General features: G+C 38.4%; 1 long non-coding RNA gene and 1 pseudogene across 1 annotated transcript in view; both read right to left on the reverse strand.

Moving 5' to 3' along the window:
* LOC143654788 (uncharacterized) overlaps positions 1 to 27,588 on the reverse strand; it is a 53,614-nt gene that overhangs the window by 18,758 nt on the left and 7,268 nt on the right. Inside the window, exons 2-3 of the long non-coding RNA XR_013161952.1 lie at positions 17,391 to 17,524; positions 4,315 to 4,411 (exon numbers count right to left, since the gene is read on the reverse strand). This is a non-coding gene — a long non-coding RNA (uncharacterized LOC143654788). The remainder of the gene's footprint in view (positions 1 to 4,314; positions 4,412 to 17,390; positions 17,525 to 27,588) is intronic.
* Positions 21,656 to 22,987, reverse strand: LOC143656450 (zinc finger and SCAN domain-containing protein 4 pseudogene; annotated as a pseudogene).

Consider the following 27,588-nt stretch of genomic DNA (forward strand, 5'->3'; position numbering starts at 1 on the left):
GCTCAGTTTTCCTGGAAAAGTGGTAAAAGTAGAAATTTACATAACAGTAAAAATGATCTCTGAATGGTAAATTGCGTCTGGATTGTATGTACTATAAATAGTTTGGAGAGCCATAACTGTGGGCATGTCCTGATTCTCAGAATTGGGCAGGTCACAGTGTCACCTGCATTCTCCATTTCACCAGCTTTCTCACCTGATCTCTACATTCCCTACCCTGGAAGGCAGTTGCATTTGTAATTCCTAGAACATCATCCAGGAAGAAAGGGATTTTATTACCTGAACTGAGATTGGAGATACGCTTAGTAGAGTACTCCATCAAAACTGGATCCTAAGGGGAAAAAAATCTTCAAAAAGAGAATTTTTTGCTTCTTTTTCTTTTTAGACATACATTTGTCATATCTAATGATTTCACTAGCTTGCACATTCAAACTTAAGCATGAACTTTAGAATAGTTTGGAATGGTAAAAACAGGTATAAATGTTTAGGAAATTTAATTTTTTAAGAAATTTAGAGCAATAGCCATTTTTTTAAGTTTTAAAAACCACCTCCACAAATTCTGTTACTTCTAGTAAGCTGTATCTTATTCTCACAGTGAGAAGCTCTCAAAATAAATTCAGAATAAAAGCTTTAAACACACTGTTCAATCCCTCACATATAATAAATTGTAAATAACAATAATAGGTTCTAAGGCTAGGTCTACTGACTTTAGAAAAATTACATCAAATAGATTCAGTTTACTTTGGCTTGTGAAACAGCATTTTACAGGAGAGAGCTAACAAGAAGTACTTTGCTATTTGGAGAACAATGTAGCTTCACAGTGAAAAAAAAATCAGACATCCATTCTTTCAGTTGGTTGAATTTTATCACTTTGCATATTCTCCCTGTCTTAGAGAACAGTAAAAGAATTTATCTTAGAAATAGAATTTAAATTACTAAATAGAATATTTCTCTCCAATATAAATCAGCTCAATACTTATGAACTCCATTTCAATAAGTAAATTTGCTCAATATGCAGATCAAACTCTAATGTAAATTAACATCTGTCTAGAAAACCCTGAATAATAAAACTCAAATATAGTTTAAATTACAATTAATATGAAATTTTGATTTCTATTTTGCTAAATTCTCAAACTTTCATTTTTATTAGAAAATTAATGATGTAATGCAGCCAAATTTTCTAGTTATAGAACATTTTACTTAAATCATGATCCACTGAAACTTAAAATATAAGAGAAAAATTCAAGCCTTAAGTTGAATAAACTAAGGAAAGAGATGAATGACTGGAAGTAAAAGAATGAAAGAAAGAGGGAAAGAGGTTTGAAGGTGGATAAAAAGAAGCAGAAATGCGGGCAGGTTGCCCAAAAGTTGAACATTGAGAGGAGAAAGGAATTAGACATTTTAATTCATAATCAAATGAAACACTTTTGACAGAACCATTGCTGAATCCTGTGGACCATCGTGAGCCATCCTAGAGTCTGGGCCCAGACAACTACTGAAAAATAAGGAAGACAAAAACAGAAGAAAATGTGAACACTGGCTTACTGTAGTATAAACCACAGGCCATCTCAGTGGCTACTTGCTTAGAAACAACAGCACAGAGGGTGAAATGGAAGATTTTTAGAAAGCGGCATCAGTGTGGGGTTTGCTGATACTCTACTGTCACCAAGCAGCTACCTGAAACACTCAGGGAAGTTGTCCTCAGCTGGGTCAATGGCATGTCCATTGAGGTACATGGCATCATACAAGGAACAACAGATTTATTAATAGCTGACATTGCAGCAACACTCACCAGATTCATGCAATTTAGGGAATTCTTGTTAGTTATGATGGTTTAACCAGAGTCCATGTGGAATCAATCCATGAGTCCATATACATTTTTTATCCTCTTTGCATGCTAACAACAACTCTATACACACTAATAACACCCACATGACCAAGGGTGAAACATGCAAGAAGTACGGGTTGATAATGGAGAATTACACTGGGACAATGAGCAGTGGCAATTGGCCCCCAAGCTTTAAGGTGCATGTGAATCACGTGGGATCTTGCTAAAATAAAGATTTTTATTCAGTACATCTGGGTTAGGACCTGAGATCCTACATCTCTGAAAAACACCCAAGGGCTCCAGATGCTGCTGGCCTATGGAACACTTTGATAAACAAGGAATTAGAGAATAGAATCCATTTCTAGGCATAAAAATAATGGGTTCTGGGCCATGGGAATAGTAACCCAAAGGAAGGGAAAAAGACAAACACTATTGTGTTAATAAAGTGTAGGCAGACCACAACCAAACAACAATATGGAGCATCACAATTCTGGGCACCACAACTTTCTTAGACAGTCCCATTAGTCTGGGTGGCCCAATGCCCAGTAAATGCAATATCGGCCCAACAATCAACAGTGATCCAGTGGAAAAGCTATGCACATTTCTCTACAAGATAAACAATTATTGGATACTAGAGTTCCACATTAGAATTATGTTAATTGATAATAAATCTTTGTGAGCTTTCACTAAGTTTTACTATTTCCAATAAAAATTGCCTTCTATTGAACTCAAATTAAATGTGGTAGGCCCCAGGTAGGTTTCTGACTTCTTAGGAGATAGAGGTAAATTAAAACCTAGCATAAAAAGACATTTTAAAGTGAAGGATATTTTTTCCATTAAACTTTCAAGTAAGGTAGGTATGACATAATGTGAATATGTAGTGATTAGAGAACAGGTTAGAAGGAAGAAGGGAACACAGGATAGACTTTCACAACACACAAGCTAAGTTACACAGGAACAGCAATGTTTGAAAAAGAATGAAGATACACGGTGGCCCAAGTACATGAAAGTCAGGAGACAGTGGCATCAATGTGTCAATCAAATAGCCACACCCATAGAAATAATAGTTGTTTCAGAATATACTGCATGATGTGTAACAGCACAGAGATCTAGGAAGCAAATTAGATGATTATCTAGAAATTCGCCACTGCAACGCGAGTTAACATAGCAAGCCAGGCACTGCCATCCTTAGAAAGGTCCACTGGGGAGGTTGGCCCTTGGTTTGTGTCTGGAAACTTGGATTTGGGGAGGTTTCCCACCATTTTCAGAACTGATCAAATTGGCTCACTGTGCCTAAACTGTTTGTACAAATAACGTGATTTGTACTGAATACAAACTTTCCTTCTGAGTCTGAAATTTTGGTAAAGACTAGGCAGAAGGTGACCGTATGATCAGACCCCCCAATCAAAACCTTGGGTTCTGGGTCTTCTATGAGCTTTCCTGGTAGACTACATTTCTTGCATGTTGTCACAACTCATGGGGGGGTGGAAATTAAGCATAATGTCTGTGATTCCCCTGGGAGAGTATCCTTGTAATTTGCCTGGCTTCCTCTATACTCTGCCCCATTTATCTTTTCATTTTCTGACTTTGCTTTGTATCCTTCTGCTGCACAAAACATAGCTATGATCACTACCTGTGTGGAATACTGTAAGTCCTCCTAACATGTCATCAGACCAGGGGGTGATATTAGAAACCTGAACACAGACACTCACAAACAGAGGAAACACATCATAACTTAGGAGAAAAAACAGGCCCTAAGCTAATTATCACTACACAGGTCCATGCAAATATTCTTTGATGTCTCAGCCCAGTAGCATCAGTGTTTAACACACTTAGAGCTTCTTGACAGTCTTCACTTTCCTCGTTACAAATGCTGGCTATATTTTCAAACAGCAGGACAACCACTTCCTCTTGTTCACCTATGCGTACTTTCTAGCTTCTACCTCCCACAACTAGGGGATACCACTGCCAATTCAACAACAGCAAACTCTCTACTATCCAGCTTGTCTTATATTGTGGATCCCATTTCTAATACCTGCAAAATCTCATTCCCTCAATCTCACCTATTCTGTTTCACTGTCTATTATCTCTATCTTCATTGCTAACTAAAATACCCAGATTTGTTTTTGACCTAAATAAATCCTTATTTAGACCATCCTTACATGCTAATGGAATAAAGACTAAAATCTTGACATGGCCTATAAGGCCCTGAATTGCCTGGCACTTGCCTCCTGTTTCAGCTTTACCTTTCTCCTGTTTCTCTAAGCTCTAACCATGGTGGCTTCTTTCCATTGCTCAAATGTATCTAATCAGTCCTGCCACAAGATCAAAGACTCTTCCCTCTGCCTAAAATGTCTACTCCACTTTTCCTTTTTAACTTCAGTTCTTCTTTCATATTGCAACTCAGTAGGAAGCCTCCACTATTATGTACTCCCATCACTACGAACATTTTTCTAAATGGAATGCATTATGGTTGTGGCTGACATTACCTTGTGCAATGATCAGATGATACACCTTCGTGAGTATGAGTGACTCTATGAAAGCAGGGATTGTGTCAGCTTTTCCTGGAATTTATCCCCAAAGTTCCTAGAACAGTTTCCAAAAATACATTAGGTGCTCAGTTAGTATTCGAATTATGAATGAGTGAACAGATAAACCACTATTCTAGATAATGTGGTAGATAAGAAGGAAAATAAAACACAGAGTCTGTCCATAAGTGAATACTACCTAAGAGGTAAAATAAACATATGCTACTACAACACAGAGTATATAATATACATAAAAGGACATAAAGGAGGAAAATATCATTCTTTACTAACATGAACAATGGAGGGAACTTGTGGAAGTGTCCTAGCTCTTCCCACAGCCACCACTCTACCCAGTCACAATCTCTAGCCTAGATGAAAAAGTATCTTCACTTACATTCTCACTTCCTTCCTTGCCTCCTACCATTTTTAATTTTCCCCCAAAATTTGGTAAGGTAGAGCTAAGTAAACTGTGATTCTGATGTTATCTTCCTACTTAAACAATAGCTTTATGAGGTGGGAGGTAGATAAATTTATATGACTATGTTAAGTAAGCAAGAATTAAAAGCAAGATTTATTAAGCCCGATGTTTCTTCACTGTTACTTGTCCATCTCCACTAATGATGACAGGAAGAACTATAAGAGCAGAATGTAATCCCCTTTCAAACATTTTCAAGCTTTGTTGTACCGTTAGAGTTCCTGTATTCCAACAAGCCTTAATTTGCTTTTTTAAGTAAGTAAAATATAGATGCAAATGCCAAATCTTTCCCCCATAGAAATGATAACTCCCATACTACATTTTGTGAAGGAAGAATTCAACATTATGTAGTCTACAGAACAATGTTGTAAACAAAGGACAACCTTGAAGGTAATGAGAGGTGTATGCACAGAGAATAGATGAATGCCTGTCTAAACCACAGGACAGGGTACAGAGTGCCAAAATGATAGCTGCTGCAAGACCAATAAATCAAGTTACTAGTTTTCCAATGTCACCCCTGTCTTTACTGTGAGCCATCACTTCCAGGAGTAACTGTGTTTGAAGAGTGGAAATGGAGCTTGTTTAATAATACTATCTGTTAGAGTTGGGAGAGAGTTTTGAGGAGACTAGCAGGCTTCTTTGCTCTTAGGCATTTGTCAATATAGCCTAGAAAGACTACATCATCTGAACCTATGGCAATTTACCAATTTCATCACTCACCACTCACTGGTCACTGTACTTTAGACCCATTGTCTGCATTTCAGTTTCTCTAGAACCATGTTCCTTCTTGCCTCAAGGCTTTTACTCAAACCATTCTTTCTGCCTAACAAACAGTTCCCCACCTGCATTTCACCCAGCTAACTTCTATTCCTGTTTAGGGACTCAAATATTAATTTCCAGGGAGTGATTTCTAAAACTAAAGGCTAGGATAGCATCATATGGTAAATAGATTTTTGATACACTAAATGCTTCTCTACTGTAGTTCCTAACATAAGCATAATTAATATCTATGTGATTTTTTCTTCAAAATCTATCCCCATACTCATATACACTAAATTGTAAGCCCCATAATCTTGTAAACCCTGTCCTGGAATCCTATAAACTAGCATGGTACCTGCTCCTCCTTAACACTTAATAAATATTTACTCAAAAATTAATTTGAAGAATCAAAGCATTCTATGGAAGAAGCAATATAATCAAAACCAAGGAACCACACAAATGGGTATTTTAGCAGCCTTACTATATATTGGTTCAGAAAGGTTGTTCCTTAATAATAAGAACTATGCCATTAGGAGTAAGGCTTCTAATTTGTATGTTTCCTATCAAATCTTAAAACCAAGTCCTAAAATATCTGCAGAAGAGAAAGAGTTTACAGGTTAGTTCCAAGAAAGAGAAACTTGAAGATGCCTTGGGCTTTTCATAAGTCTGCTCTAACAAAGTGTAAAACCAAGCCTATACAAGTTTAAGGTAATCATTCAGTAATTAAACTGCATGATACAACAAAAGCCAAAAGTCTTCAGAAGAAGAGAAATTCCTTAATCTCTAACATAACATCCACAATGCCCAGTATAATTAGGAATCAATAGACTTGTAAGGAAATGAAAAACTGTGATCCTCATTAAGGCAAATGGAAAACTGAGTGTTGGGAGGCGCAGTATATGTGAACTCTATATTTTCTACATGAATTTTTCTGTAAACAGGCAACTTGCCTAATGAAAAAAAAATAAAGCAAGGTGTTGGCACTCAAGGATTTTAAGCATTTTTATAACTATGTTCAATGAATTAAAGGAAAATATGATCTTAATAAGTGAGCAGATAAGAAATACCTGCAGAGAAAGGGAGATTATTTTTTACAACCCCAAATAAACTGTAGAACTAAAAAGTGCAACAATTGAATTTAAAAAAAAAAATTCACTGAATGGCTTAAATACTGACTGGAGTTGGCAGAAGAGTCAGTTAACTTGAAAATAGATCTATAGAAGTTGCTCAATCTGAATAATGGAGAGAATAAAGGATAAAAAGACTTGAATGCTTTGAAATGGGAAAACGGTAAACACTAAGAAAAGAATGTCAGGCTAAGTGGAGAATTTGGGGAGAAGAAGATTCAGACAATGTCAATGTTAAGAAAACAAGATAAAATATATCTAACTGTATGTGTGAAATTTACAGGTATCAGCATGTTAATCATAGAGAAGAGTGTTTGAAGGCCCCCAATACCAAGGTGAATCTTGAACCATAAGCAAGTGAATTCCCAGAGAGAGAAAAGAGAATGATGAGGAGAGAGCAGAAATTAGAGAATTCCCTTTTAAAAAACAAGTAAGAAGAAATAAAATTTAAAGAAAGAAGTAATCAAAGAAACAGTAGACAATAAGATAAAATAGATGCATCAATTAAGCTGAGGAATGAGAAAGTATAAATAAAAAGGAACCCCACAACAATGCCAGAAAAACATTTATTAATAATAGTAATTATTATTAGGTTTAGAAATAAGCCAGTCACTGACGACATATGAAGAAGTGGGTGTGAGAGATGAAATCCAGAGTTTCCCCAGACCAGGGGTACGCCAAAAGGACCAGGAGACACCATCCACATGCCTTCCCATGAGACAGAGGAAACATGAATGCCATTCACCTTTATTTTGGAGTCAAGATATCTTTCTCTAGATGCCTTAGTTTGGGCATTTTTATGGCCTTAGAACTGTAATCTTGTAACTTAAAAAAAATCCCCTTTATAAAAGCCATTCCATTTCTGGTTTATTGAATTCTGGAAGCTTTAGCAAACTAAAACAGATTTGGGTACTAAGAGTGGGGTGCTGTGAATTGCAAATACCAAAATTGCTGAATGACGTTATAAATGGATAAGGGAAGGTTCTGGAAGAATTGTGATATGGTTGATAGAAAAAGGCCTGAATTGCTTTGAAGAGACTTTTGGTAGAAATATGGACACTAAAGGTTCTTCCAGGGAAGGCTTACACAGAAATGAGGAATGTGTTATTGCAAACTGGAAGGAAGGAGACCCTTGTTTTAAAGTGACAGAGAACTTGGCAAAATTGAGTGCTGGTGTTGAATGGAAGGCAGAATTTGAAGGTAATGACTTAGGATACTTAGTTGAGGAAATTTTCAAACTAATATGGAAAATGCAGCCTGGTTTCTCCTTGCAGCTTATAACAAAATGTGACCAGAAAGAAAAAAGTTGAGAACTGAACTCTGGGGTACAAAGGAACCAGAAATTGGTGGTCTGGAAAGTACTGGGCTTCCAGAAAGTTAAATCCCAGGGAATAGGGCCCCACATGAAGATTTAACAAAATGTGGAACCAGTCAGCCATTTGAGAAAAAGCTAGGATTGGAAATGGAATTTTCTAGAAAGGATTTGTGGAAAGTCCTATTGTCTGATGGCTTCAATCCCTGTATGAGACATGGAAAATTAACAAATTTTTTGCAAGATCTGTATGACCAGAACCACTGGAATTCTGGACTAAATGGGAGAGAAAATGGACAGATTGAAGGAAAAATTACTTCAAAGGCAGAACCATAGAAGCTAAGGTCTGAAGCCAAGACATCTCAAGCCAGGAGAATGGACCCACACATCCACATGGAAGAGGTGAGTCTGCTCCAGAGGCAAAGGGCAGGCCTTCCACCTTGATGATCAGAAAGAGCTCTGGTGCCTGAGGCCTTGGAGAGGGTGAAGCACATTCCTCGAGGATTTGGGAGGGACTTGCTGCCGCCCCACTACTCTGGTGGGGTTGAATGTTTGCTCCAGAGATGGAAGAGAGTCCAGTTGCTGGCCCAATGCTTGGGGAGGGTGGAGCTGAGAAAAATGTAGTCTTCCGAATGTCCCCCAGTGTTGCAATCCTCATCCCAGTGATTAGAGAGAACAGAGCCACTGAATAACCCTTGGAAAGGGTGGGAATACCACGATCTCAAGCTCCAAGGATAAGCGACTTTTAGACTTTGAAACCCCATGGAGTATGCTGCAGGTTTTCAGAAATGTTTGGGTCTGGTGACCCCTGTTTTTCTTCCAATATCACCCTATATATATATTTATAGGAGCATGTATCCTGTGATTGTCCCTCCCTTGTATATCGGCAGCAGATAACTTGTTTTGAGTTTCACTGGTCCACAACCAGAAGAAAATTTTTGCCTTAGAACAGATCATGCCTTAACTGACTTTGGTGAGATTTCGTACTGTTTTCTAATTTGTATTGCATTTGTATTGCTACTGAAATGGTTTAAGGCTTTTGTGATATTGTAATGGAATTAATGTATTTTGTATATGGGAAAAACATGTTTTTTGGGGGTCCAGAGGGTGGAATGTGCTGTTTGAAATTATGTACCCCAGAGCAGGCACTTTCTCTTAATCCTTATCTAATCCTGAGGGGCAGCCATGTTCTTTAATCTTAATTCAGTGCTGTAGGGTGGGATGTTTTGATTAGGTTGCTTCTATGGAGATTTGACACATCCAATTGTAGGTGTGACCATTGAGATTAGATAGATATGATGTGACTCCACCCAATCAAAGTGGGTCTTAATTAGTTTACTGGAGTCTTTAAGAGAGCTCACAGAGAAAGAAACAGTTCAGAGCCAACATAGTTGCAGATGCTTGGAGTGCCCACAGAGAAAATTGAGATGTACATGTTTGAAAATGCAGAAGCACCAGGATTTGCCAGGAGCTGAGAAAGCCAACAGGAAACAGAGCCCAGAAGATGTCATCATGTGTCTTTTCATGAGATACTAAGCAAGCTAGAACCTGCAAAGAGCTAAGGGACGGTAAGAGAGAAAATCTGGAGTTGCCCCAGAGATGCTTAGAAAGGACCAGGAGATGCCAATCTTGTGCTTTCTCATGTGACAGAGGAAACCCAGATGCCATGCAGCCATTTTTCAGAGTCAAAGTATCTTTTTTTGGATGCCTTCATTTGGACATTTTCATGGCCTTAGAACTGTAAACTTGTAACTTAATAAATTCCCTTTTAAAAAAGCCATTCCATTTCTGGTATATTGCATTCTGGCAGCTTTAGTAAACTAAAACAGTAGGATAATAAGTGAAGAAGGACAAAAGAAAGGAAATTTTAAAGGTAGTTAATTGATGAGAGTAGATGCAACAAATAGAGCATGTAGAAATCTGTAGATGAAATAAAGGAATTGTCAATAATCCTCAGAAGCCAAAGAAAAGAGAAAATTGGGGAATTTTTTGTTTTTATTATAAGATTACTAGCATATTAGGTCTAAGAGGAAGGAATAAGTTTAAGAGAGTGACTGAAAATTCAAAAAAGAAAAGGTTATTAATGGAATAATATTTAGTATCAAATGAGAAGAATCTGGGATTAAAAATATAGGCAGAGACAGGCAATTACTTCTATAGGGAAAGAGTGGCTTCTTTGGTATAGAAGTAGAAGATGAGTGAATAAAGATAATATTTGAGATGTTAAGAAAGGAAATTGAGGTTTTTTGCATCAATTAGCCTGAATATTTTCCAAAAAGAAAAACTAGACATAAAGTCCTTTTCTGTGATTGAGATGGGATTTAGCAGTTAAAGGAACATGAAATGGGATTTAGCAGTTAAAGGAACATGAAAAGGATTTGAAACTGCTGTTGTGATGAGTGGGCAGCAAGAGATTAACAAAATGATTTCTAAAGACTAAAAGAGACAAGTTGACATCAGAAAGCATGACTTTGCATGAGCAAAAAGCAGCACAAATACACAGCTTTACCCAGTAATGTTTCAGTAATCTAGGTATAGCATTAGAGAAAGGTAAGGGTGAGAGTGATCCAGAACAGTATGCTATCACAGCATCAAGTAAGGATGTGGGAATCAGTGGAGGTATGACTAGGGTCCAAGTCATGTAGAAAACAAGAAAAAAAGAGAACAATGATAAAAAATAATGAATTCTATGGCATTGAGAGAATAGAGGTAGAAAAACAAAAATAAATTTCTGTAAGAATATGGAAAAGATTGCAAAGTAAAGAGGTAATGATCAGGTGCAAGAGTAGTTTAGTGGTAGAATTCTTGCCTGCCATGTGGGAGAGATTCACTAAGTTAAATAAAGCTAAAATAATTCCCAAATATCAGTAGCCTAATGTAGTAACAGTTAATTTCTCCCTCTCATGTAATGTCTAATGCATATTGGAAGAGGAGTATGGGGCAGCTCTGGCTCACACAATCATCCAGAGACCAGGCTCCTTCCTGGGTCAGTCTAGTGACTCAACCATCATCTAAACCTTTGGAGTTCCTTTTTATAAGTGCAGTATATGTAGCACATTATTTTCAATTATTCCCTAAAGCCCTCTGTGGTAGTTAGATTCAGGTGTCAACTTGGCCAGGTGAAGGTGCCTAGTTCTGTTGCTGTGGCCATGAGCCAGTGGTACATGAAGCTCATCTGTTGCTAATTACATCTGCAGTCAGCTAGGAGGCGTGCCTGCTGCAATGAATGATGTTTGATTTAATTGGCTGGTGCTTAATGAAAAGAGCTTAATGTAGCACAGCCCAAGCAACTCAGCATACCTCATCTCAGCACTTGCAGCTCAGCCCAGGCCTTTGGAGATGCAGGAAGGAATCATCCCAGGGAAAGTTCTTAGAACCCAGAGGCCTGGAGAGAAGGCCAGCAGAAATCATACTGTGCCTTCCCATGTGAAAAAGAACCTCAGATGAAAGTTAACTGCATTTCCTCTGAAGAACTATATGTTTTTAACTAAATAAATCCCCTTTTATTAAAAATCAATCCATCTCTGATGTATTGCATTCTGGCAGCTTTGGCAGATTAAAATACCCTCATATTCCAATTCTATTCCATATAAAGTATTAAAATTACATGTTTCTAGGGATAAAAGAAAAATAAAAACACTAAATTTGAACTGGAAATAGAGAAACTCTTTATAGAGTAACTTCCAAAATGAAAATATTGTTAACATGACATAGCGCATAAAACTATATCTAAATTTTTGTATAATTCACCTTTAAGTGATAAAAGAAGGCTACAATCTAAAATTTAAAAACTTGTACACCTGTAGGAAAGACAATAATTTATTTAACCATATTATAGAACCTGAAAAATATTAACTGTATAAAATAAAATGATAGTTCTTAATGCCTCTAATGTCCTAACTTTGTAAATCATACAAAGCTAATAAAGTGTTATAGATTAATATGAATAGCCACAAAACAACACAACACTTTAACTCCCCTGGTTCATTTAATGCGAGCTACGATGCATGGGTGCAGAGGCCAATTAAAGATGAAGAGCTAGGAAGAATTTTTCCAGCCCCATCCCACAAAATAGGACAAACCCAGTGCACAGTAATGGCATTTCATGCTAAAGCTTATCTAAATCATCCAAACTGAGAACCTTAAGAAATAAATGCAATTTTTCTGACTTGATTCATAGAAAACTGTTCCTATAAGAGGGCTTAACTTTACCCAGTAGACTTTTTTATACTAATTATTTCAAACAGCTTCTTCCTTGTCATAGTAAATAATCCGAAATCTGTGACAGCTGTACTTGGCAGACTAAGTCATGGCTTTCAAATTAACCAAGTAGAAGTGGACAAAAGTAATGGGATGATTCAAAACATCTGAAAGAGGATATCTGAATCCTCTTTCACCTGTCTACTCTCCTCCCGGGTTCTTAGAGGAGATATTAAGAAAAGATCATCCAAGCAAATGGGCATCTATTGCATGTTAAAATAGAAGACTTTCTACCTCAATTTCAACAGAGGCAATAATTATGGCACACATTAAATAGAGAAGTGAATATGAGACAGATGTCCATATGAAAAATTTACAAAGGAAATGTCAAGGACAATAATTCTTGGGCTCTTTAAGCAAATGAAAGATAATAAATTTGGTCAAGATATATGGAGAGAGCAGACTTGTTGGCATGCTGAGAGTCCTCAACCGCCAAAGAGAATGAAATAATTGTGGGAGGTGCTAACTCTTCCATCTGAAACATGTAATGGAGATTTCCATTGGACTACTCACAGGGCTTAGAATGTCAATTCCCTGAGCTTCAGAGTTACAGAGAATGGCTCAGATTCTTAAAGTGCCTTGTGACAGCAGAAAAGAGGTGGCTGTTAGGGGACCGGCTTTCATACAAACTGACCACCAGGCCCAAGATAGTAAGTCATGCTGGAGAGAGAAAAAGCAAAGCTGGAGCAATTCCAAGTACAAGTGTACTTCCTGGGGGAGGCAGGAAATACCAGTAGTTCCTGTGGAGTGGACTTCCAGAGAACCAAGACTTGAAGAAAGATCACTAAATTGAGGAATGTATTACATTGTAAATACCACGAGTTACAGCTGGATAAGTCCCCAGTGATGGAACTCTTCCAAAGACAAAACACCCCACAAAAGCGTCCAGGAGAAAAAAATCAGCTCTCAACATCCATGAAGCCCAGAGAGTTTGAAGACAGCTATGATATCACCAGACATCTCCATCAGAACATCTTTGTTCTAGGCCATTTTCTCTCTTCCATATCTCTAATCCTTTCTGTTGAAGCTAGTGAATAGGAGAGGAAGTGAGGCTGGAAAGAGAGTGGGAAAAGAAGGGAAGACGAGCATATTATCTTCCCTTATTACACCAAAGGTTCTTACTCCCGCAGTCTTAGCTAAGGAAATGAGAAGGTACTGCAGCAGCGGACAAGCTGGACATGCCTACCAAGGGGGAAGGAGTTAATCTTCAGTGAATGTTAAATGTTGATTATCATATGGATTGAGACTTTATATAATGAATTAACACTGCATTACCTGTAACTTAAAAGGACAAAAGTCACAAGCTGCTGTACTAAAGAAGAAATATCTTGGGCTTGACAGGTCTCATTAAGTGCCAGGAAAAGAACACTGCCCCCTGAATAGCTTTCACGGACACAGAAGATACAAATAAATTATGCTTTCATTACGAGTGAATCACATAAGCTAAAGACTCAAGTTAAACACAATATTTATGTTTATAAATTATCTGGCCCCAAGGGTCCCCAGCTGCAAGCAAATGGGCTAAACCTCCTGTAAATCATAGATATCCTTCTTGTTTATAATAGGAATACAAAGCAGCCAAGAAGATCCCAAAGTCCACACTGTTCTTTGGTTATCAACATTCCATGTTGTCAATGAGATAATATATCAAGAAGAAAACCAGTTTCTTCCAAAACTATAGAGCATTTGATTTAGGCCTTTCAAATTCAGATATTCTCAGATAGGGAATAATCAGTTAAGAAATAACTACAATGCCTATATTTCCATGAAACATGCATAGTGTTGTCTTACTACAAAAACAAATTGGAAAATAATATCCCAAAGAGGTAAATCATGGAAGAACACCCAAAGAACTACCAAACAGATAACACAGATTTTAATCTATGTTACCTGGAACATTGTTTGTCAATTATATCCTAGATCTTAACCACACTATAATAGCACTAACCTCAAGGGATACAGTGTGACTGGGACAGGGCAAATGCCCCTAACATGGAGCATTCTTCAACAAATTGTATTTAAAAGACTTCTAAACTATGTCTTAGTGGAAGGGATAAAGGCTTTAATAAAAACCAGGTGTTGCAGCTTTCTCCACTTTACCAAACTGAATAAACAGCAACAAATCAGGTTTCATTTACTATAATCGTTCAGTTACAAGTTCAAAAGAACCGAAAAACAAATTAAAAATGAACATACTGATCTTTATCATATACAACTTTCTTCAAAGATTTCTACCTTCACCACATATGTAGATATAAATTTTTACTTTGAGAATATAAATTATTCATTTTCTAATATCTGATCAAAAATTCAAAATGCAAAAGCTTGGGAAGCTAAGGTTTTGAACTCAAATTCTGCATGACCTTGCACATCCCAGGATTCTTACAATACTGAGAATATCCCTACTAATTTATTGAACAGAGAAGCAGCCAACACCAAGCAAGCAAAGATTCAATAACTTAAATAAAGCATTTAAGAAGAACTGATAACTCTACTGTCATTGGGGGTTGTACATGTTTCTTAGAACCAAATATCTACCATGACAAAATGTCAAAACAAGTTTGGAGTTGCTCCCACCCCAACCCCAACCCCCAAATTAGGAAGCTAGTCTCTTGCTAGTGGACATTATGCTATCCAATATAAAGAGTATACTAATATTCTTGATGTGTTGCCAATGATCATAGGTAACCAGTACCTGAGATTAAAGAAAATAAGGATCATGACCCACTGAGGAATTATGTATCCATAGAAAATACCATTGATTGCTTTATTAATATCATCCTTCGGTTGATGATACAATGTCCTGTTCTGACTGAGAACTGATGAGACAATCAATTCTGTCCCCATAAATAGCCTCTAAGGACTTCTGGTCTAAAAAGAACGTCTTCACCCACCTGCCAACTTTGAAGAATTAGACATTTAGGGATCCGTGGTTTTTGGTGTAAGACAGTGGTACTTAGCCCAGGCTGTATATTAGAATAACTCAGGGAGATTTCAATGTAAGCTACATCCTCAGAGTTTCTGATAAAGTTGATTTAGGAGAAGGTACAGCAACATTAAGAAAAAAAAGAAAGAACAAAAAAAGAAAAAGACTTGATATAGGGCTAATTTGGGTACATGGAGTTCTCATGCAGTAAAGTGAAATTGTATCTGATGTCATGTGAGCCAGGGTTGATAGAAGATGAGATCCATGGGTACACCATAGATATGTGGAGAAGGCACAGAAAGGAAAGGTAGAAATATAAACTGCTCACTGCAATATTTTGCCTGGAGCCAGTTCCCATTCCATCATAGCTTAAAGAGAGTGCAAAAGTCTAACGAAGAGTAGGAAGCGTTGGAAAAGGTTGGCACAAGGTGAGTTTTAGGGAATTTGTCATTAAAGCCTATTTATCATGGTTGACTTCTTTCTGAAAAGTAGCACAAAAATCTTTGACAAGCACAGTCTTTACCACAGTCCTTAGCTCAGCAGGTATTTTCTCCACTTCAGATAGAAGCATTTCATGGAGACAGTAAGTAACCCACAAAGGTGTCCCAGAATTCTCTTTCACTCCTACTGGGAAAATAGTAAGCTAAATTTAGGTAATGCCCCCTTTTCAAAGAGAACTAACACACATTTCCATGTAGTAGAGGTGTCAAGAGTCACTACCCTCTCTCCTAGGCTGATATTGCCACTTAGACCCACAGATTTAACAAAATGCAGAAGTGTTTACAGTAGAACCCAGTCCTATTCTGCAGTCTCCATAGTTATGGACTAGTAAATAAGATTGAAAATCACTGATCCCTTCTCTGAACGCTATGAATGTTTGTGGAGTAAAGATTTATTTTAGAAAAACTAAGCTTCACTGCAAAAGGAAAATAACGGTGTCTTAAGTTTCCTGGCTGGTAAATCAAATGGGTTGGCTTAACAACAGGAATTTACTGGCTCATGGTTTCAGAAGCTAGAAGGCTTGCTGACTCCCTGGCTGGCAGTCCTGGCTGGCCAGCAATCCTAGAGTCCCTGCTTCCCCTTTGCACAGCAATGTCCTCTCCTTCCTCTGCCAGGTACCAGTGACTTCAGCTTTCAGCTTCTTCACCTGGCTTGTTCTTTTCTATGTCCAGTTTCTTTTGATTTCAAGGACTTCAATAATCCAGATTAAGGCTCAACCTGATACAGTTGGCCAAAATTGAGATTCTTCAAAATGCTCTATTTACAATGGGTTCACATCCACAGGGATGGCATTGATATTAAGATATGTGTTCTTAGACCCAGAATTCAACACACCACAAATGGCTTTCTAAAATATTACAACCAGATTTGTTTATAAAACAGGAAAATTTGGAGAGGTAAGTTTTAAAATAAAAGGATATTTTAAAATCCCAAAGCAAACCGTTACTCCTCTGTAACTTATTTTATTGCGATGTCAGCAAAATAAAGTGTTCTTTCCAATTTCCAAGCAGGAGGTCTTCACTTACCAAAGCATATGTGTGTTGTCTGAGCACTTAAAACAAAGCAGTCAGGTGTATTTTATGATCTTTCACCTTGGCCAGGAGATTATGGTGGCAGCATGTCTCAAATGAAACAACTCTGATACCAACATTTCATTTAATTTTTCTTTTTTAATGGGACGTAGATTTTGGAACTACATTTTTAGCAATTGAATGGAAAATAAGCAAAAATGCAAGATTATGTTACCCCTCGATGATGCTGTTAGCCACCAAGGCTAATGGCCGGGACATGCAAATTCCTGCCCCAAGGTGTACTGCAAGTCCATCTGCTCCTTCCTATTGGATTTCGAGAAGCGATTCTAACTGCTAATTAACCGTGAAAAGTTGTGCTGTGAACCTTTCACCTGGTGTTCTTCTGAAAGAGTAAAAGTTCTTAAGGAGTGCTCAGAGCAATGCATAGATAATCAATTGTCATTGCAGTGCTGACCTGCTGTCCTGCACAACAGAGCATCAAAGTGTGATTGTTCACTCTTGGGTAGGAAACTCTCTTTTTAACTTTTTGCTGGCTGATAAACACAACACATCTACTGTGCTGTTTTGAGCAATTCAGTTTGCTTCTTTCAGAGCTCTTAGCTCAACAGATGATCTGACCCAGAAGGAAGGCAAACTTGACCCCTACCTTATATGAAGATAGTGATGAAGGTTGTCTGTCTTAAGAAGTTCCCAGACTTCAGAGTCGATGTTTCTTGCTGCTGCTTTTGGCTTCTCCAATTAGAAAACTGTTTCTCAGCCTTGGCTTTACATTATAATCAACTGCAGAATTAAAAAAAAAAATGCTGATATCTGGATCCTGCCCCCAGAGATTCTGCTTTAACTGGTCTAGGGTGAAGCTTGGGCATTAGGAATGTTTAAAATTTCCCCCAGGTAATACTAACATGCAGCCAAGGCTGAGAACCTCTGACTTAAAAGGAAACTTTAGCCAGTCATGATTATCTATTGCCTCCTAAGACTCCTTGGAGACTATTTCCTCAGGCCCTGTCACCATAGTCAGCATAAAACACCCTAGACTCTAAGACGCTTTGGACTGTAATCCTATATTCAGTTCCATACAAGCCCTCGCCTGACACCATTTCCCATCCCTCTCTCTCATCTCTCCATTGTCTTCTCCTTTGTGTTGGGAAATTCACCATCAGCCATCAGCAAAATAACTTGATTCCTCAACAGTGCTAACTTTCCCCTCACCTTCTTGTATGAAACGTGAATCTTACCTGAGGACCTGGCCTCCCCTGCGACTTGCTCAATGGGGCTATTTTCTCTCCCATGCCCCAAGTTCTACTGGCCTGGAAGCAGGTTAGGAAATGTCTTGCTCTTCTTCTTTTGCAAGGTATTGCTCCTGCTTCTTCTCTAAAAATCACTGGCTCCTTTTTGCAGACATCTACAGATTAGTCACTCCCCAACCTTTGGATTTTAGCCCCTATCTCACTGTTGTTACCACCCAAGTTAGCCTGCTGCCCAATAAGAGACTGTTGCAAGGCCAGCACGGCAGGAAACAGGAGTGAATTTAGATTTGTCTCCTTGAGCTAAAGAGGTGTGGGGTTTTTATATGGTTTGGAGAGGATTGGCCCAAGGGAGTGACACAGGATGGAGTGAGATGATGTGGGTCAAGGGGCAGAGTTAAGTGGAGCATGCACTGTTGCATATCATGCTAGTTCATGCATTGCATGTTTAAAAATGGCAGCTTAACATGATGAGTGGGTGTGATTTTTACTATTATAATTAGGTATAGGTAACTTCAGGTCAGAGCTACTTCTGTCTGTGTGTGTCCCTCTGGCTAAAACCAGCCAGAACCAGCATTAGCAGGTACTATAGGAAAAGAGGAAAACAAGAACATATTTTGGGATGAAGCAAGTTTCTTATGGATAAATGTAATGAGGTGGGAGTTCTTGGAAAAGAGAAATAGAAATTTCTACAAGCCATAAGGCAGGGATTACTTTGGAAAAGTGGGTTAGTAGGTGGCTGTTTCACTATCATTTTCTCTACCGCTACTCCTGAAATGATTAAAGATGTTAGCAACACTGAATTCCTTGACCTCCTCATCTACAGTGATTGTCTCTGTCACCTACCTCACTCATAAAACATGCTCCCATGATCATATATTACACAGTAGTTCTCAACTTTAGCAAGCATCTGAATCACTCGGAGTCTTGTTTCCAATTTTGTAAGCCTTGAGCAAAGCTTGAGGATGTGCATTTCTCACAGGTTCCCACGTGAGGTGGATCTCCTGGTTCAGTGTCCATGCTTTGAGAGCCATCACATTACAGTCTAGTAACTACATTTTATCACCAATAATTACACTCACTCTAGAATCTCAGTGTCTCAGTTTCTAATTTCCACCCTCTCAGCAACCATCTTGTTGGACTCTCATTCCAATTCACTCCCTGTAGGACCCTAACCCCAATAATTCATTGTCCCATTGGAACCTCTAATCTATTGACCCTAACATCTTTTACATTGTGTATCCATCATATCTTTTGCATTTTTCATTCTTATCCTGTTTATTATTATTATTATAGTCACTTCTTTGTCCATTGCTCCTTGCCATATACTCATTTGGAAAACTCCCAACCCTCGTTAACTCCTTGTCTTCACCTACGTTCCGACCTTTACCTGCACAGCTGAACACCGCTGAAGAAAACTTCACATCTGTGCTGCTCTCAGCTTAAATATATGAATAAAGACCTCAAAGGGACAATTAGTGTTGCTTGAAATTCCACTAAAATTCCATTTTAATATTAGTGTCCCACTCTCCTAGATGACTGTCTCTCACTTTTATTTAATAACTTTCAAAACCCCACTCTTCTTCCTAATTTTTATCTTATTTCCTTGCTCTTTATTTTAAAGGGAAAATAGAAGCCACTAAAAATAATATCCTTCCACCATCCTGTCAAGGTCATCAGTGACCTCTGCATTGCTAATTCCAAACGTCCATTCTAAATTGTCATCTGACTCTATCTTGTAATCTCTCCCTCTTTTCTGAAACACCTTTTCATTTGGCTTTGGTAGCATCATGCTCTCATTGTTCCTTCTACCTCATTGACTGCAACTTCTCAGTATTTTGTTGGATTCTCCTCATTTTCCCCAAATCTCTTCTCTTATGTATCCACACACATACTCCCCAGGTGATTTTATCAAGTCCTATGACTTTAAGTGTTATCTCTAAATATAGCTGACAAGGATCTCTCCCCTGAACTCTGGATTCCATTTTCAACTATTTACTTGATATCTCCATTTGAATATCTAATGCAGATTTCATATTTAGCATATTCTAAGCAAAAATCTTGAACTACCACCATCTCAAAACATGTTCTTCCCCAAACCTTCTTAATAAAAGATCAGTTTCATTTTTTCAGAAATACAGATCTGAAATATTGGCTTATTCTTTAACTCCTATACTGCTCTCACATGCAATCCATCAGTGATCCTACAGTCTCTATTTTCAAAATAAACCTAGAATTCAACCACTTTCTACCCCCTGCCAACACTATCAGTCTACTCTCTTGCCTGGACAATTGAGATTCCTCTTAGCAGCTCACCCTGTTTCTATCATTGCCCTGACACATTCAATGAGAATGATCTTTCTAAAATGTAAATCAGGACATGCCACACTTCTATTCAGAATCCTCCAGTGGCTCCCACCCCATTCACAATCAAAGTCTTGTCAAAGTCTTTACCAAAGCCTACAGAGGCCAGACATGATTAAATCCCACTTATGCCCTTCCTAATACACTATGCCCCTTTGGACTCCATCTTTTATCACTCTTGCCCACACTCATGCCTCTGCAATCACACTGTTCTTCCTACACCAAGCAAACTCCTTTTCCGCATTTATTTTATTCCTTCCTCCTGGAATACTCTTTTCCCGAATAACATCCTGGCTCTCTCTCTCTTTCATTTGGGTTCAAATGTCACAAAATCTGAGAGGTCTTTCCCAGTTACACTCTATAAACTAGGATTCTCAGTACCCCATCTTCTGTCTCACCACTCTCTGTCCCCTGATCCTGCTTTACATTGTGTTTATACTGTTAGCACAATATTTGTTTGTTTATTCCCTACCTCCACCAATACAATATAAGCTCCATGATAACAAGATATTATCTCTTTTGTTCATTATTTTAATTTCAGAGTCTGAAAGAGTACATGGCTCATAGTAGGTTTGCAAAAATATTGGATGATCAAATGAATAAATGTCCTTCACTTTTCTCACTTATGAACTGGGAATTAATACCTGATTAATATAAATATTAAATATATTTATCTATGCAAAATTGTAACTGAGAAACCAGGATTTAAGGGATGATTTTGATTACTGAATCATTATATAGATATTCCTTTGTGCTTTCTGGTATATGGGAGTAGACAGAGGGAAATTCCTGAAATCTCTGAATTGTAACCCAACTGCCTAGATCTCTGATAATGGTTGTATAACCCTTATCTTCTGCCCCTATGATTGTAAAAACCTTTTGACTAATCTTCATTTGTACCCAATTTTATCCAAATTTTCAACTTTAGAGTCTTATAATCACTAAAGACAGCCCTAATGTTTATTAATGAAGGATCTTGGGTCAGTCCAGTACTAACCACACTAGGTCCAAAGTTATCTTGATAACTGAGGCTAACTCTAACTAACGTGGGCCCTCCTGACATGTACAGTAGCTCAGACTTTCACCTACAAGTCACCTATACTTTTTTGTTTTGTTTTGTTTCTTTTTTTATTTGAAGTCTTCCTCAGGAAAAATTAATCTCCCAAGAAGGTTATCACATAATAAAGGAGGGTGGAGCACCTAATAAATCCACCCAAGCAACCAATCTGTAGCTATCTCTCAATTGACATAATTAGCATTTTGCAGGAAAAAGTAGGTATACTGGATAATTACACAATATATCTTAGCTGGGAGCAGCAGCTGGGGCAGCTCCTGGCCAGGCAGCGTTAGTTCTCTGGTGGGTCCGCAGGTGGCGGTGGAAGGTGGAGGACTGGCGGTAGCTTCTCCCACAGAGGGAGCACATGTAAGGCTTCTCTCCAGTGTGGATTCTCTCGTGAGCCCGCAGGTTGGTTTTGTGGCTGAAGGACTTTTCACATGTGCTGCACCTGAAGGGCTTCTCTGCTGCATGAATCTTCTGGTGCACATGTAGGTCTGACCTCTGGAAGAAATCCTTGTGACACTCGGCACAAACAAATGGTCTCTCATTCCTGTGTCTTCTCTGGTGGGCGTCTAGTTGAGAGAAATATCTAAAGATCCTGGGACAGTCCTCAGATTTATAGGATTTGGGGGGACCAAGGACTCTCTCTTGGTTTACCGCACACCTGGTTTTGCCCTCACTGCTTTGGTCAGTAGGGACAGGCTCAGGGATGGCTTGGGGAGGGGCAGGCTCAGGGGTGGCCTGACCTGGCCTGGGGAGAAACTGTGGTTCCACCTCCATGGGGACATCTTGATAAGAGAGTTGTTCTAGGGATTCTTCCTGGGATCTGGAGGAGCCAAGCCCTGCTCTTCTGGGGTTCTGCAAATTCTCCCAAGAAACACTCCCCTCTTCAGGCTGATGGCTGTTCTCTTTCTGAATAATAACTACAGAAGGTACTAGATAGTCTTGACTAGTAATACTGTCATTTACTTCATTGGTTTTCACAGAAATGTTGCTGCCATTTTCTTTATGGCCATCTCCTTGTCCTGTTTGAAGAGAAATATCTTGGGGACCCTGGAAGTCTGCCTTCATGCTTTCTCTTGGGGTTACTGCTGGCATTTGTTCCATGAGATGAAAAACAACTTCTCTCAAGGGCATATTCTCCGAGAAGAGGGCTTCCTGTCCCTGCATATGGACATGGACAAGGTCAGGTGACCTCATGCAGTCATCGGTGAGATCTTCCATGAGTTTCTACATGTTTCTTCCACTTGATTTCCATTTCTGTAGTAAAGTGGACTTGTTTCTGCAGTGTCCATTCATCACAAATTGTTCCAGCACCAATTGAGCGATAATTTCTTCCTTGCTGTGTTTCTCAGGCTGCAGCCACAAGTGAAATATCTTATGGAGTCTTTTGAGTTCCTGCCATGCAAATGAGCCATTGGTGGTTTGATAATAGCTGAGCTGAGCATCCTGGAACTTAGAGGCCGCCTCTCTCTCATGGACACCAGGTCCTTGGGTGGGCTCAGACTCTGGAGTGTCTGACCCAGGATCACCCCTGGATGGGTCATGTTGAAAGGAAATTCTGAGATCCAAAGCCATACTTAGCAAGATTTCTCAGACAGACTCAACCTTGAGGATTCAGGCTCTGCTGACTTGGATCCTTGGGAGACAAATATGGCAATCTCTCCTGAGTTGGCGCTCGGAGCTGGATCCGGGCTGGATGCTGGTCGGAGCTGACTTGGTGTCTGCACTGCTTCATCTGACCGCCACCTATACTTTATTCCACCATTTTCTTACATTCATTCTGTGACTAAGCATGCCATCAATCTGCACATTCTCAATAATTAGATCACCTCTAATTACATCATTTGGAGCCACTGTGCCAATTATCCTAAACCCAACCCACCTTTTTCTCTAATAAAACTATCACATTACTGCACTTCCAGGAGACAGATTTTGGGCCAATAGGCCATCTGCTCTCCTGCTTCAGGCCTAATAATAAACTTTTTCTCTCTTTGAAGCCCCAGTGTCTCAGGAATTGGTCATTGAGCTCACTGGAGAAAAGAATCCACCACCTTTATCTGGTAACAAAACCTTTAGCACTAATACCTGATACATAGTAAGCCTTTGATAAAAGTGAAAATAAAAAAATATGCCTAGCAATGACTAATCAATATTCTAATTAGTGATCAAAATAACCAACATTTTTAATTATTCATTTTACAATAGAAAGTTAGTCTATGAAATTTGACACAGGTTCAATTTGCAGTTGAATTCCTGCCAAGTGTTTTGGTGTCATGTTCCTGGGTTAATAATACACCCTTTTGTGTAACTCAGAAATTATTTAGAAAGGTAAAGTCACAGAGCAGCTCTATTTTATAATTCTTAACAAAGAAATTGTATTAGCTTTCATCTCATGGTTTTGGCCCTTTGAATTACATTTTTTAAAAGTATATATACAAATGAGCTAGACAGAAAAGCTTAAATTTTCAATGAAATTCACTTATATTTAAATTAGCAAATATGTAGCATACTCTCGTGTCTCAAAATAATCAGGCATAACACTGAGACATTATAAAGCAGAAGTTACTTAAATATTATCTTTAAAAATCAAAGAACCAAAGGATCCAATTTAAAGAGCTTAAGAAAAAACAAAAACTTTCCTTTTATATTAAAACCAAGCAAGATAAAGTATTTTACAGATAAATTTCACATTGTAGTAAATAATTAGTAATTAATGAAATAGTGAAGACTCTCATTGTTCTCATAGCCATAGCAAAGGCCTCATTTTATATTACAACAAAACCAACAATCAACTCTATTCAAAGCCAAGACAATTTGATGAAAATATATTTCATTGGTAACCTTAGGGAAAAAAATCTACCTTAAGTACTAAATGCTTCATTTTTCCATTTGTTCCTTTCCTAGCATGTCACCACACCCAGACCTTCATTCCCAGATCTTGCCTCCAAATAAGTTAGTCATTCCGTTGAGTTACCCAATAACTAAATTATTAATCCATACGTTAAGATACAATGGCTATGAAACTAGGGGTGCATGGATGGTTCAGTGGTAGAATGCCCGCCTTTCATGTCTGAGACACAGGTTCAATTCCCAGACCATGCACCCACCCACACCCCCCAAAAAAAGAGACAATGGCTTTTAAACTGAACAAAGTTTCTGTTTGTATAATTAAGGGCTTTAATGGAGAACTTTTTGTAACCAAGTAAAAGTTATACACCCTCTTCAGAAATAAGCACATATACAATATTTTGTACAGACCTTAGGGAATTAGTTGATGCACAGAAAGACATCCATATTCCTTTGTGTCCATGGACCTCAGGTTCAACCATGGTTATACAGAAGACATGCAAACGAGGGTAGATGATACTATGGAAGCTGAGTGCTACTTGCCACCTTTCCCTATGATCCACAAATAAACACTGTCCTCAGATGTGTTGTCCTGGCCTCTAAAGTGGGATGGTAAGTGTGAGCCCACTCGCTTCTCAGAACATCTCAGATAGAGGTCTGCCTATGCATTTCTCCCCCTTTTGCCATGAGCATATGTAAACATTTCCAGTCAGAGCACATGGAGTTTTAGGGTACCTGACCTAGACCGGTGCTCATGTGTTACTGGAAGGAGGGAGTGATGTCCTTCTACCATGGAACATGAGGGTGCTCATAATTCATCTGCCTGCCTGGGCTATGGTTTGACAACTCTTGGTGATGCTCACCATTGAAGTTGACTATGTGGCTCAAAAAGTTATGTTGGATTTTAAATTTGGGTCTGGGTGAAAGTCAGGTACAACACAATGGGAAACCTAGGCTATAATGCCTGAGTCAAGATGGTTTGTTACTTACAGGTCCCTTGGAGAGAGGGGAGCCACATGGGTTGACGGGAAACACAGTCAGCTTGGGTGGCTCAGTCAGTAGGTGGGGTGCATACAAGCAAAGCAAGAAGGACCCATGGACTTGTACCTTTATTGTGGCCCAGAAGTGGAGGTTAATAGATTCCTTCAGGAGTTAAGGGTTGGCTGGTTTAAAGCAAACACCCACAAAGAGTAAGAGGGACTGGGGTTCTGATGGTGATGGGGATAGTTAGCTTATCCTCTGGGGCTAGATGTAGGTTCTGGCAGAGCCCTGTGGGCAATGTGGGTGGTGACTACAGATGTGGGTTTGGGTGAGGTGTGCAGGTGTATGATAGTGTAGGTGGTAGCAGTAGATGTGGATAGGAGCTCTGGGAGGTATGCACTCTAGAGATAGAAAATTACTTTTTACCTCGGCCAAAGGTCAGTGTTGAGACACTGAGCCAAAAAAAGGTGGATGTTGAGGCAGCAGACAAAAAATTTGATAAATAGGACATCTTGCCTTGTCTTTTTACTATGTGAGTAAATTTTGTTCTGTCTAGTGCCTGTGTGAGTCATGCTTGGCTGATATCTGCAAACTACAGCATGGGCTGAGACCCTAGGACCATGTTTCTATTAGCAAGCATTGTTATGGTCTCTGCTCCCCTCCTTGCAGTGAGACCCCTCCTCTGGAAGTGGTGAGAAGTGCCTCTCTTTCTGACCAATAGTGTGGCACAGCGAGCTGGGTGCTGACCGTTTGGCACAGTGAGCGAGATGCCAGTAGCCCAACAAATACCATTTACTGAATGTGAATTACCAGCCATCTTCTGTCCTGTGCACTTTACACATCTTATTGATCGTCACAGCCCTCCCTAGGAAATATGTAGTAATATCACCATTTTACAAATAACAAAAATAAAATTGGGAGAGTAAACCACATAGAAAATGTCATGCAAACTTGATAACTAAAAATCGATGTTTTCATCAATTATCATTAGACTATTCTGATGCAACTTTTCTAGGATCATGTAGACCATTAATTGCAGAACCATAATTTGACTCATATCCCTTTGCTTTGTCAACTTTAATTGAATTGCACAGTAGCACCAAATTACTCTACAAGGAATACCCATTATCATAAAGTAGACTGCAATGGAAATCATAATGGGTCCAATTTTCCACCCCTGCTCCCAAGAGAGAATTTAAAGCATATAATTAGGTTACTGTGGGTTACTGTGTTTTTTAGACTTGTTTCCACTATCTCCCACACCCCCAAAACAATATAAATAATAAAGGCATTAAAAATACATTTAAAGACATTTTAGGTTTACTGTAAAAATTGGGATGTAGCTCAACAATAAGTTTCGTTTTGTTTTCTCTTTTTAGACAGAAGTAGAGCTATTTCTTTTCACTCTCTAGGTCATTACATCCATACAAAATCAGAATTGTTCATCAAAGCACACAGAGTTCACACTTTTAGGCTATTTTTCTGTGAATAATTTTTTAAAAGTTTCATAAACACTATACTCAGAGCCAAGTAATCCTCAGGGAATAAATATCTAGGTCTTCAAAAAAAAAAATTACCTGGCTAACTAGCTCCTAGCATTTGCCTATTAAAATGAGCTATAACTGAGTCTGTTAACTTTTTGATAAAGCAAGCAGAAACCTGGATTTCTAACTTTTTCTTTTCACTCATGGAAGACCGATGATGACATGTTTCATGGCAACAGCATTTGTGGTTTGAGTGTGTTATAGCATACACTTTTCCCAGCACATGATGTGGGGTTGGCAGCTGTTTCCTGGTAATTTTAACACATTCATCCGGTTGTGCTTTCAGATATAAATCACTAATTTACACTAAAACAGCTCTGCATTTTCATTAAGATCAAGCATGAATGAAAATTTGTCATCAGGTACATTGCAATCTGAAAGGACACTTGCAAAGGATTCATTGCTCAGGGTGATTTAAGGCTATTCATAATACTTTATAATGCAAAAATAATTTATGCAATTAACATAATATTCAAGGATTATTTTTCTTGATATACAGAGAATTTATACAAATCTATGAGATAAATCCTGAAGCATCAATAAAATAAGAGTCAAAAAGGTAAGCAGGCCTCTCCACCTCCCAAGTATAAAAGAATAAATATTCCATGTTAAGAATGTGGAAAATATATGTATGTACAGAGAAAACTGTTCAATAAATTTTAAGACCCCCTCCCAAAAGGCATTGTTTTGCATTTCTTAAAATTCATTTTATACACATATTTGTTTAGTTAAAGGATGGAAAGATTCTGTATTTACAGATTTGTTTCCATTTTTTCGTTCATATAGTGGCTATTTTCCTATGTC

Source organism: Tamandua tetradactyla, chromosome 14, assembly GCF_023851605.1.
Source record: "Tamandua tetradactyla isolate mTamTet1 chromosome 14, mTamTet1.pri, whole genome shotgun sequence".
NCBI classification, from domain to species: Eukaryota; Metazoa; Chordata; class Mammalia; order Pilosa; family Myrmecophagidae; genus Tamandua; species Tamandua tetradactyla.